The sequence below is a fragment of the Carya illinoinensis genome, chromosome 13 (assembly GCF_018687715.1).
Source record: "Carya illinoinensis cultivar Pawnee chromosome 13, C.illinoinensisPawnee_v1, whole genome shotgun sequence".
Lineage (NCBI taxonomy): Eukaryota > Viridiplantae > Streptophyta > Magnoliopsida > Fagales > Juglandaceae > Carya > Carya illinoinensis.
The window spans coordinates 19410598-19423500 of NC_056764.1; positions in this window are offsets into that span (position 1 = coordinate 19410598).

The window sequence follows — 12903 nt, forward strand, 5'->3', positions numbered from 1 at the left end:
AAAATAACCCTAGGCCAAAATAAGGCACCTTCTCAAAAATACTCTTAAATGAATAGTGCGGTTCGACAATACCGTGAACAGTGTTGTACTACAGTAATACTCTTGAAATCCTAGTTTAACAAAATAAAGTATATGCAGGCTAAGCATCCTCAAGCCCAATTATTCTAGACTAATTCCTATAAATAATTAAAAGCCCTTTCAATAAAATAAATAAGTCCAAAGCCTTCAATAACAATAAACATAATAATAGGCTTTCATTTATGTTGCACTCTTCCATAGCTTATATCATATGGATAAGAACTGGATTTCCTTCTCTCAAACCCATTTTGAATATTAGGCTCTTGCTAGACTCATCCCAAGTGGATTGCACCAATTCTTACATTGTTTCCTTACTCTTCTTAGCTCTTGATCTTGTGATTGCCACATTTGAAACTTGCAATGGATCTTTAAGACTTGGTCCACCTTGGAGTCCATCATCGATGCAACAAAGAACTCCTCTACTGCACTGCCCCTACACCATCAAGCCATTGTTCAAGCCACTACATGTCCCCTGTTTTTGACTCCCCAAAATAGAGCAATAAAACCACTTTTCCCCACTCAGTTCTGCAACCTCGTGACACGTCGGTGAAGCTTAATGACGTTGACCAGCAACCCTTCCACCACCCACGTGCCACTCCATGATTTGCGGCCACCCCAAGCCATCGCTCTTTCGGCAACATCTCACTCTCCATCACGCCTTGTTCACTCTCTTTGTGTTCTCTCTTGCTTATCATTCTCTCTCTCTCTCTCTCATTTTTACTTTGAAAAGATGGGATTTTAATCTTTATATTTCCTAAATCATTGTCCCTCTTAGCCCTACCCATCCTAACTTCTTTATTCACATATCTATGCTCAAACCTGCCCTGGTTCAAATATGGCTCATCAAACTCCTCTAACTCTGCCTCTTTCTCATCATTCCACCATGGAACATGCCCACCTTGCTTTGGGGATGTCTTATTGCTATCCCCTAGGAGTTCTCGCTTTTATCCTGTCCAACCTCTCGTGAATAGGCTCTAATTCAACCCTCAACATACGTCTCATCTCCCCTAACAACGCTTGCATTTGGAGGTTCGAATCTACGGGTTGTCGACATTCTTTGGTTGTGTCTTCTTCTTGAGTATTGGACATGTTTAGAATCTGCAAAACAAGGTTAGAATCCTCACAAGCACCCCCTCACGTGTTTCACTCAAAAATTGATACACTTGCACTTGTGTTTTTACTCTAAACGGCTTTTACCCTCTTATGGTCTCACACACTCTTGCATTTTTTCACTCTTTTACGTCTTCTTTAGTTCTTAATCAAACTTCAAGAAACTAATTCAAAATAATCTAGCAGCAATTCAAAAATGAGAAACAATCAAAACTTATCAAAAAGGTCAAGAACTTCAATAAGGTGAGAAACAAGATGGAAAGGAAGAAATTTTCTTAATAGAATCGTGTACTTTTTTTTTTTTTTTAACAACAACAAGGAACAAAAATTTAAAAAAAATAAAAATAAAAGATAGTCAAACTTGCCTTTGAAATACGGCTAATCCTTCGTAGTCTTGGTTCTCATCTAGTTAGGTGATGAGTCAAGGCTCAACAATTCTTGTCTACACAATCTTGGGGTTTCAAACCATCATTGATATCAGGTTTCATCACAATTATTGGTGGAATTCATCTCTCTCTCTCTCTCTCTCTCTCTCTCTCTCTCTCTCTCTCTCTCTCTCTCTCTCTCTCTCTCGTCTAGCGCCATGCTGCCAAGCTCACCACCATTGACCTTTGCCCAGCTCATTGTATTGTCGCACCTCTCATCCTTTGTCGGTGAGTTTGTCTCCTGTGCTGCACAATTTTGGTTCAAGGTTGTTTTTATTTGTTTCACGTATTTATTGTTTCTAGCCGCCCAGAGCACATGCAGTAGTAAATAATAAGATTTTAATTCTAAATGTTTTAAAACTGATTTAAGTCTATCTTACTAAATGAGTTTTAAGCTATTTATATTATTTAAATTTGATATAATTATTTTATTAGGTTATAAATTAAAAGTATAGATTGGCTATTATATCTTAGAAACTGTTAAAATATTTTAGATGAGTTGATTTCATAGAAAATATTTAAAGGCTTTAGTTACATGATCTATTATTAAATTTTACAACTAGATTTGGTAGTAAATTGTAAGCGTTTAATCTTTTGTTTTAAACACTTTAAGCCTATTATATAGAAATAAACATTTGATAGTTTTAAATTAGATATTGATTAACAATTTACATTGATTTTTAATATAAGTATTATTAAGGATTTTTTATGAGTGACTATTGTTTAAGAGAATTACGATTTCCTACTACATTATATGTTAGTAGTATTAAATTTTGATTTCAATAATAGTTTATAAGGATATGAGTTTTAAATATGATTAAGTTAATTTTTGAAATGAATTTAAGTTGTTTTGCCAAATTCGATAAATTTAGAAAGTGGTGGTATTTCAGGGTTAAGAGAATTTTAGGCTTCTCTGAGAAATTAAAATAGGTTAATGTTGGCATTTCGGCTTTAGGTATTGAAATACATTTCGACTGTAAATTTAAGAAAGTTAAGTTTGACTATTTTTAGGTGATGATCGAGTTTCTGTTGGCATTGTTATGAGGAAGATTCAGAAAGTTAAGGAGTCCAGGTAAGCGGGATTCCTATGCTAGGTTTTACACAAATATTTGAGACTAAGGTTGACTTTCTAGAAACTTTGCATGTTTTATTATGAAATAAGAATTTGGGAAAAACAACCTTAGTTGTTTCTTTTCATTACTCATGAAATCAGTATGAAAAATAAAAAATATTTTCTGATATGCATTGTGTAGACATGAGCTATATTTTTGTCATGCTATCTCTGAAATGTGAAAAAGAGCGATATGAAAAATATGAAATTTTTTGCCTTTATTTAGAAAGATGCTCCGACCTTATTTTTCAGTATGTGAGAAAGATCTAAATATTTTTGGTACTCTGTTTTATTCTGATATGGCATCTAAAAAACCTTTGGTATGGTATACTGATTTTATATCTAACTCTATCTCTGCTTTGCACTGCTTTGCTCTACTCTGTTCTGTTCTTCTCTATTTGGGTTGATATCAACTCTTTTGTCTTTGATTGCACCCACTTTGGAAGCAAGGTGGTTTATTTGTGGTCTTTCTTATGTGCACATTCGAGGCTCCGAGAATAGTAAGGGAAAGATTTCACATCTGTCTCTGCCCTGTTTGGCCACCGATGTTAACACAACCCTACCATAGGGGTGAAACATAGTCTCTACTTTGTGAGATGCTCTATTTTTATGTGATGATGATGATGCTCAGATTATGTTATGCCAATGTACTCGGGGTTTTATATGTCTTAAAACCATCGCTTTGTTACGTTTGAAAATATGTTTTGTTTTGCATGATAACTCTGGAAAATATCTTGTTCTGCATACTATACTCTAAAAATGCTCATGTTTACATACTAGTATATGTGCTTTGCTTACTGAGTTATTAATAACTCACCACTTATCTCTACAATATTTTTCAGATGATTTTAGATATTTCAGCTGAGAGTTAGATTATGAAGCATTGGGTGAGATAATTTAAGAATAGTGGCTTGCGTTTACAGAGTTTCCATATGTGTATTGACGAAGTTTATTAAGAAATTTTATTATGTTTTGAAGAAATTTATTACATTGAGGAAATTAGTTTGAATCACAATTTCTTTATGATATTGGAAATTTGGAGTCTATAATTATATTATTGAAATGTGGGCTTAAGTGATAGGAAGTAACTCTCTGACTCCTGTAGGACCGGGGCGTTACATTAAGTATACACGACCATCCATGCAGGTTATGTAGTGAGTCCTTACTCATTTTCACACAAGCATGCATCTATATGCTTATTAATGCACGTATCTAGGAATTCAAAGTTGGGTACGGTGTGTGGAATGAGTGGTTGTTCAAAGGCTATTAGCAAGTTTTGCTAGTTATACATGTGATTAGGCATCAAGGGATTAGGTGATGGTGGGGTTATGGTTCTCCCCAGCAAACAAGATAGACTCGAACTTGCATATATTGGTTATGTCAATGCATATATATGGTGCAAACCTATATGAACACATACACTACAAGAGATAAAATTATTTGGGACAAAAATCTTCGTCCCAAAAAATGCCATTTTCATCCTAAAATATTTTTGGAGACGAAAATTTTCATCTGATCTATATATAAGACTACCTCAAAAAGCTTTTGGAGACAATTTTTTTTTGGTCACTAAAAAGTGTTTTAGGAACAAAATGTGACCAACTCGTTCGAAGGTGCCATTCGAATGAAGTTTTTTTGGGGACAAAATGGTTTTATCCCAAAATACTACTCGAACCAAATAAATTCAGTTCAAACTAACGGGTAACTATTTGGACATGCTGGTAATTTAATTTAAATGAAATGAATTTGTTTGCTCTCATTCAAATGATTAATACATTCAAACAGATTCTTATTGTTCAAAAATGTAGAATTCAATAGAATGTCCTTGAGAAACATTCAAATGAAAATTTGTGTTCAAACATTTAGTCTGATGAACTTTATTCAAACAGTTTATTTTCCATTCGAATGATGATGGATTTGTTCGAACATAATAGTATGTGCTCGAATGATCACATAAGCAAAATGTTTGAACCTATTAGTAATCCATTCGAATCAGAGTGACGATTTCATTTTCATTTGAATGACGACGGAAAATGTGTTCAAATAGTAATAATTAATGATTACCATTCAAATTGAAGATTCTCAATTTGAATGGTAATCAATAATACATTAAATGTCAAATTTAAAATAAGAAAACTATATTTAAAAATTATAATTAAAACATCACAATTGTTTAAATGTTGCATTAAGTCAAAATAAGTCAAGAGACATTAAGTAAGAAAATAAACTCTAAGTTGGTGGTAGCATAAATTTTTGAGACATCATTAACTGCATCTGTTCGAACATTTTTTGGGATTGAATTCTCATCTCCCTCCGCAAGTCTTGTTCTTGTTCTCTTAATCACACCTGCATATCCATTGCCTGATATAATTGGTCATCCAACTCTCATTTTAAGGACTCCAAATGTTCGATCTTGAGCCTTGTTTTCTCTAAGTCCCAAGGGTTATTATTCGATCTACTTTGAGAAAAGATGGAATTGAGGATGAAGGTTTCATGCAACATCCTAAACCCCTCAAATATCCAAAACAGGATCCAAAAACTTGTTCCTGGAAAAGGAAAATATATGTTACAACTTCAATCATAAATGTTGATATATTAATATTTAACGGAGACTAGTATAATGCAACCAATTTTTTTTATAGTAGATGAAAAGATCTAGAACCCATATGATGGTATATCGTTAAATTTGCTGTATTTGCTTTGTTAACAATACTCTGTTGCTGCATGAAAATAAATAACATTAATACTATATTTCTTTCATATATCTAACATATAGCATAATAAAATATGGCAGTGAAATTACTTGATATACTGGATCTTCAAACATATCACAAAACTTCTCCCATTCATTTGGGCATATGTTTTGGAATGGGTTCTGACGCACCTTTGTTACACTATTAAACTTTTGATAGTGTGCATTGCATCTACCTTTCTACCTTTGAAATGCATTATTCATCAGTTTATCAATGGTTAATTGATCCTCTAGCCGCCCAAAATTAAGTTCAAACTCATCCTTGAAAGAACTAGGAACGATAAGAACAAAATTCAAACTACTTATAAATTAAGTAATAATTGAATAAAATTGTTTCTAAGTAATGTATTACTAGGTAGCGAGTTTTAATATGGTCTTTCACGTCTTGGGGAACCTTGGCCCAGGAGGATGTAGACATGGGTGCAATGTTCGGGTAAGGGTACCAACATAGAAAGCAATCCAAGCTTATGGATCTCTAGAGTCACGGGTGTGATTATTAGGAATATCGATTATAATTTTTTCCGCTTTCCACACTTTCTCTATGAAGAAACTTCTAGTAACACCTCGACCTTGGATATGGATTACAATAGCTATACAATTATTAAAGAATATAATATTAAAAAATTATTTTATTTTAAAAATACTATTACTTAAATTATCACATAAACTCAAGTTTCTATCTAACATACCATGTTTTGGATCTGGTGATGTTGGTCCTCCATCCATGGCAAGTGAACCAATTGGGGAGCTAGCAGTGGCTTCGAATGGTTCATTCACTCAAACCCGCCTTTCGAAGCCACATTTCCTCGTTTGCCACCACTACCAGCCATAGACTGACCTAAAGCTGCCGTCTAAGAGGTAACAATCATCATCCCTTGTCTCTATAGGCTTGAAAATGGATTTTGTGTGTTGAAAATGGGGTTCAGATTTTGAATTCAAATCACCCCTTATTGGTGTTTTCTGGTTGCCACACACAGCGTTTGGCTATCGAACTGATTGAGTGGGATCTAAGCTTCACTCCATTACAACTTTTAGGATAAAACCAATGATTCTATTAGTTTTTTTATTCAGTGTTGAGTCCACTTATCCATAGACGTTCATGGCTAAGGTTTTTCTGTTCGAATGACTTCAAAGCTGTCTAAAGGTTTTTGTCAAATAGTACATATTTCACTTCGAACGTGTCACTACCCGTTTGAACTGAAAGAACTAAGACAAATTTAGGTTTGACTAAATCTTACTCAATTCAAACATATAAACATCAATTCCAACAGTATCTAATGCATACGGAAATTGTCCATATGATGATGATATTTGAACTATATATCTATCTATTCAAATGAGTTCAAACCATTTCAATAAAACGTTGTACCTATTTGAACTTTATCACTTTACATTCAAATGGGTTAAATTTTAGTTGGAACTGTATATTTTCTATCGAAACACTACTTGGTATAACATAATTACAACTTCAAATTTTATTTATTTTCCTTGTTTCTTTGTTTTATAAACAATGAATTCATTTATGATTTTATGGTGTAAAGTTATTTTCACTATTTTTGGAGTAAATAGTGACTCCTATGTAAGCGTCATGTGTGGCACATAATCTAGTTTTTTCATATCACATTGTAGAATGTCCAAATCAGTGTAGAGAAGTTTCATTTGGACACTTGGTAAGATTTTAACTACATTTGATGAATAGTATAGGACACTTAGAACTAAGAGGAATCCCAAGATATAAACATGAAGGAAAGAAAAAAAAGTCAACCATTGTGATCATGCCACCTAATCCAAACACTATTGTATTCAACCATATATTTTTATGCCAAACCAAAGAGGGTTTTAACCCTAGTGAAACTCCAAATACTTGGAACCCAATTTAAAACACAAATGTTTTGTAGAAGCCGAAACCCTAAAGGGTTTACCAAACCCTAAATCACTTGATTTAGTTTAGTATTTAATCACTTGATTAAATCACTTCTACATGCTATTAAACATTTAACTTTATGTCATTACACCCTTATCCTTTATCTTATACCATATTATTTTCATTGGGTTAAGAAAAATTAGATTTGACCTTGATAGAAATCGAAACCCCAAACCAAGTCCTATTGAAACTCCAAATAATGTCCAATTAGTTTAGGCCCATTAAGGCCCACCGAAATTGTACCACCTATGCTTGGATCCTTGGAGAAGTTTCCCCACTACCATTAATGTACTTCCCTTTCACTACCCATGTTAGCCCCAAATAGTGGTTGATGGGAAGGCAAAAAGCCACCTCACCACCTCCCATCACATGGCAGCAGGAGGGCACAAAATTGTGTGCCATGTCCCTTAGTTTTGGCAAGGTTTTCACTAACAACCCATCACCAAAAAGTCACCCTCACATCCTCTCTTAACCCAACAATATAATTGTTGTCCATGGCCATTTCCTTAGGTGATATTTAGATACAAAAAACCTTTTAACTCATAATATCTCATCATTACAACTTTATCAATTTGTCACAAAAAATTTAATAAACAATTCAAAATTTTCAAATCCCAATATAATAATAATATTAAAAAAATAATATTCTTACAATATTTTATTAAACTTTCAACTTTCATCTCAACTCATTTTGTCTCAACTCACTATCTAAACCTCCCCTTAATCTTTTGTCACTTTTGAAACACTTTCTTGGAGAGAACTTAGGAGAAGTTTCAAACAATGTTTCTAACTTTTCTAGCATTTGCAAGTAGATTCTCACAAAAATCTCATCTCATAAGTTGTTCCTCTTTGAGGGTAGTTACCTATGATATATTTTGTATGATTTTTTATTAGTTTTTGATTGGTTAAAAGTCTGTGTAAGCATACAACAATCATACTGGATAGTGTGCAATTATTTTATGAGGTTCTTGTCAAGATTCTGGAATGATCTTTTTATGTTTCGTATTTAACATATTAATATGCAAGTTTGATGAAACTTTGTGGAATGTTAAAAGTTTTTTATTAGAGTTTTGCATGGATCTAGAAAGTTTGAAACTAAAAGTATGAAAATGGTTCCTGTTTTGGAAAAGCTTAGGTCTTTTGTTATGAAAGCATGCTCCTATGACTTTGATATTAACATATGTCATCCTTAAAATTTTGATCTATGTGTTAGAATGTTACTTTAAAAATTTATGGTGTTTATCTTGAGATATGAAATTGTACGTATGCAAAGGTTTGGTTAAATCTTATACTTGAGGCTCACAAATGGATTTATGTTTTTATGCAACATTTGCCATGTGATCTTAGGTTTGATGTTTAGATCTATTTTAGGTCTTGAATATGAAGTATATGATGATGTTTCTTGAAGATTTACTTCATGAAAAATTTAAATCTAGTGGTTTGATTAAAAGCCAAAACATATAGTACTCAATTTTGGGGTACAAGTACAAACCGATTGTGCTGAATGTTCCTTTGTGACTTTTGTGGCTATTGTTTAATTTTTTAAAGCATGATAGTACTTAGGATTTTTCTATGAACAAATTTACTATTTAGAGTATGTTTATGAACTTTTGGAGTTCTTAAAGTTGTTTGAAAAGGGATATAGACCATGAACATCAAGGATTGTTCTTTGAAGTCCAAAACCTTCATGTTTTGGCATGAAGGAAATTATGACTTTTATGATATAAATTTTGGTATTTGTTCTAGCATGTTATTAAAGCATAAGATGTGATTTTGTATGTTGTATGTTTCGGTTTTAGCATGAAAGATAGGATTTGAGAGAATGGTAACAAAAAATAAGGGTTTTTAGCACTTTTCATGTTTCGACCTATGCTTGGCTCACATAGTTGCCTTGTATTTTTTCTAATTATATTTTTAGATTTAGGACAAAATTTACATGACAATTGGGGTCAATTTTGGAGTTAGAATGTGAAATCCTTAAGTTAGGGATCAAATTGTCATTTTTTTCACAAATAGAGATAAAATGGTAATCTTACTCTAAGTCAGTAATTTTATTTTTCTAAATATAATTTTTTAACTTTTAGAAATGTCTCATTATAGTTCCTCTTACTCACGCTTAATTTCGTCATACTTCAATCGTTGTAAGTTAGCTTCTAACTCACTTTCAAGGTATTTATGTGCGTATGGTGATAAGAGAAACCATCATTTATGTTATTTGTGCCTACGTACATGTTATATTATACCATGCCATGACTTATCCCTAGTTCACATATATTTGTTACACGTTATGTCATGTTATGCCATACTTAACTGTTGCACGTCATGAATATGCCATGTTTATCTATTATGCATCATTATTATGTCATATCACTAGTTTCATGTACACATCATGTCATGTACAGTCATGTCATCAGTTGTTTCATTTCACGCCATGTCATGTCATGAGTTTGGAGTTCATCCTGAAAAATAGTATTTTTAAGTAAGCTAAGTCTTTTATATTTATCATAACCCTAAGTCTAAGGATGAAATAGTATCCTAATGGAACTCTATTATTCACGCTGGAGTATCTAAATTGGTATGAAATTTCATAAGTTGACAAAGTACTATCAACAGGCTTTAAATTTAGCCTAAGTAACTAGTTGTCAAAACAAAGTCAAGCACCAACGCCAATGGTGACAACCACAGTTCACATTCATGTTAGATGCCCTCTTGCAGGTGCAAAAACCTATCACGGGATGTGTACATTACGTACTCGCAATGGGTGCAAATACTCATGGTGTGATGCATATGTTACATATTCACAATTGATGCAAATAATTGTGATGAGATGTAGTATCAGCAGGGGCACAAGGCTCAAAGGGACCTATGTATCATCCATAGTTCATGTTAAATCAAGCAGTTAATATCAGAACAAAATCCAAGTTCATGTGTAGTTCATGTTCAGTTTCAAGTTTAATTCAGTTTCAGTTCACGTCATATTCAATTTTCATGTCATGTTATTTCACATACAATCCAAATTCATGTCATGTCAGTTTTAGATTATATTAGTTCATGTCACGTATTTGCCAAGTCACCTCAGAGTATTCATGTTCACATCAACATTCACATTTTTACTATCAAGCATGCATTCACATTTTTACCAATGGTTGATTGGATAAGATAGATTAGGCATCAATGCCACAATGCGGAGCTTATGGCCTTGATGCTCTAACTCATCGATAATATGTTGGCTTCATTGGCCTAGTTGCGTGAGCTACTCCAAGGGTTAGCCTACTATATTTTTAGTAGTATTTACATGTACTTAAGGAGTGTTGTCTCTAGTACTCGTGTTGTTATAAATCTTTGGACATACATTATAACTTTTAAACATATATTATGTGGATTTTATGAAGTATGTTTATGTTTTTGGGCTATGTTACTTCTAGTACATAGTATTGCTTAAAAAACAATTATCCATTGCAAAAATTTCATATAGTTAGATGCATAGTAGGTGCATTGCATCTTTATTTATTATGAAAAAGTGTAATTAGTATTGTATTACATGTCCTGACGCTTTAAAGTTTGCCATATCCTAAGCAAAACTCTAGGGGCACTATCACATATGGTGAGGGTCTAACATCCATTAAAATTCTTGTAGTGAGGCTTTGCTCAGATGGTTAAAAAAGGGATGGAGATAAAATTAAAGAAATTGATCTACTGTATGCAAGAAAAAGGGAACTACAAGATAAGGAAGGACTCCAAAATGATAAGGATCTTAAAAAGCTGCAGAATGAGATTAAGGTGTTGTTGGAACAAGAGCATACTAAGCAGAAGTGGAAGGCAAAATTTGGAGGACAAGAATAACAATGTGCAAAACCTTTGCCAGCTCTGACTCTGGACACCCTCTTTGACTCTGACACTGGTGGAGTCGGAAAAGTGAGAGTTGGAAGTTGAAGTTCGGAGTTGCTCCAAAAATAATAGTTGAAGTCGGAGTTGATATGGGCTATAACTTCCAACCTCCAACTTCAACAATATATTTTTATTTTTATTTTTGAAAAATAAAAAATGATGTCATTTTATATCTGTTAGGGGTCAAAAACCTTTTAATGAAACGATGTCATTCTATTTCAACTATGGGCTCTGACTCAAACTTTGACTTCAACAATATATTTTTATTTTTATTTTTGAAATATGTAGAACAATGTCATTATACATCTTTTAGGGGTAATCTTTTAATGAAATGATGTTGTTCCATTTCAAATGGAACTACGTTTTGATGCAATTGGGCCCTAAACCCCCTTCTCCTCTTCTCCCCCCACTTTCACGTCCCTCTTCTCTCTCTGATCAACCCTCTCTATTTCTCTCCTCTTTGTCACAAGCCATTGTCGTGACATCTTCGCCACCCAGCCTCACCATGCAAAGCATTTTCTAATGTGACTCCACCCAGCCTCTACTCTCTGCCATAAGCATGTTTTTTTTCTTCACATGATTTTAGTTTTGGAAATAGCCTAAGGTTTGTATATTTTTTTATTTTATGTTTTTTTAGTTTTTAGGGTTTCTTGTAATTCCAATGTTATGGCCTCTCTTTTTAATTCCACTTGTGATATTAGATGGGGGACAGAGCACATAGGTCAGCACGAGTTTCATACGGTTTAATTTCTTTTCTATTTTTTTTTGTTAATAAATGTGAAATATTAATATCTGGAATTTGAAATGACAGTTTTGTGAAATATGAAATGTGCTGAGAAAACATAGATTAGGACAAATTCTTTTAAGTAGTTTGTTGCTGAGAAAAAAAATATGTTGGAAGCAATTTCTGTTTGTTTTTGTGAATTTCTATTGTTAAAAAAATATATTGTGAATTTATGATTTTTGCTAACAAAAAATGAAATATAATTAGAGCTTGTCCTTTAGAAGGCATTTGCAATCAACTAATGTTCATATATACATACAAATCCTTTAATTATTTCCACACTAGCCTTTAGGTGGAACCATATTTCCATAAATGCATATATCTGGCTATTCCTCTTCATTTTATTCAAATTTATTTATTTTACTGGTTTTATGTCTCTTCTAGAAGGCATAGCACATTATTTTACATCTTGTCAATTGCAGCAACAATGGCTGGATCCTCCTGAACCTCTCCATTTCATAGTCAACAAAACATAGCACATTAGCATATACAAAAGACATGAAATTTATATTTGGGTTGTTATATATCTTTTTCATAGGTTATTGATTATATTCTAGTCATGCATATATAGATCAGAAGCTTATTATTGTTATAGACTTTTGTTGTAGATAAGTAGATATTTCTAACTTGTTTCTTTCTTTTTTTAAAGTTGATATGGATATGGATGCTATCCCTACTTTGGACAATCGTACACAAGGGGATCCTTTAGTTCCTATACTGACGACAAATACTTCCACCCCTAGACGTGGACCTACAACTACTTCATATGCAAGTAGTTTGAGTACCTATAGATGTTGAAGATGAAAGGTATTCCTAATGAGGAGGATAAAG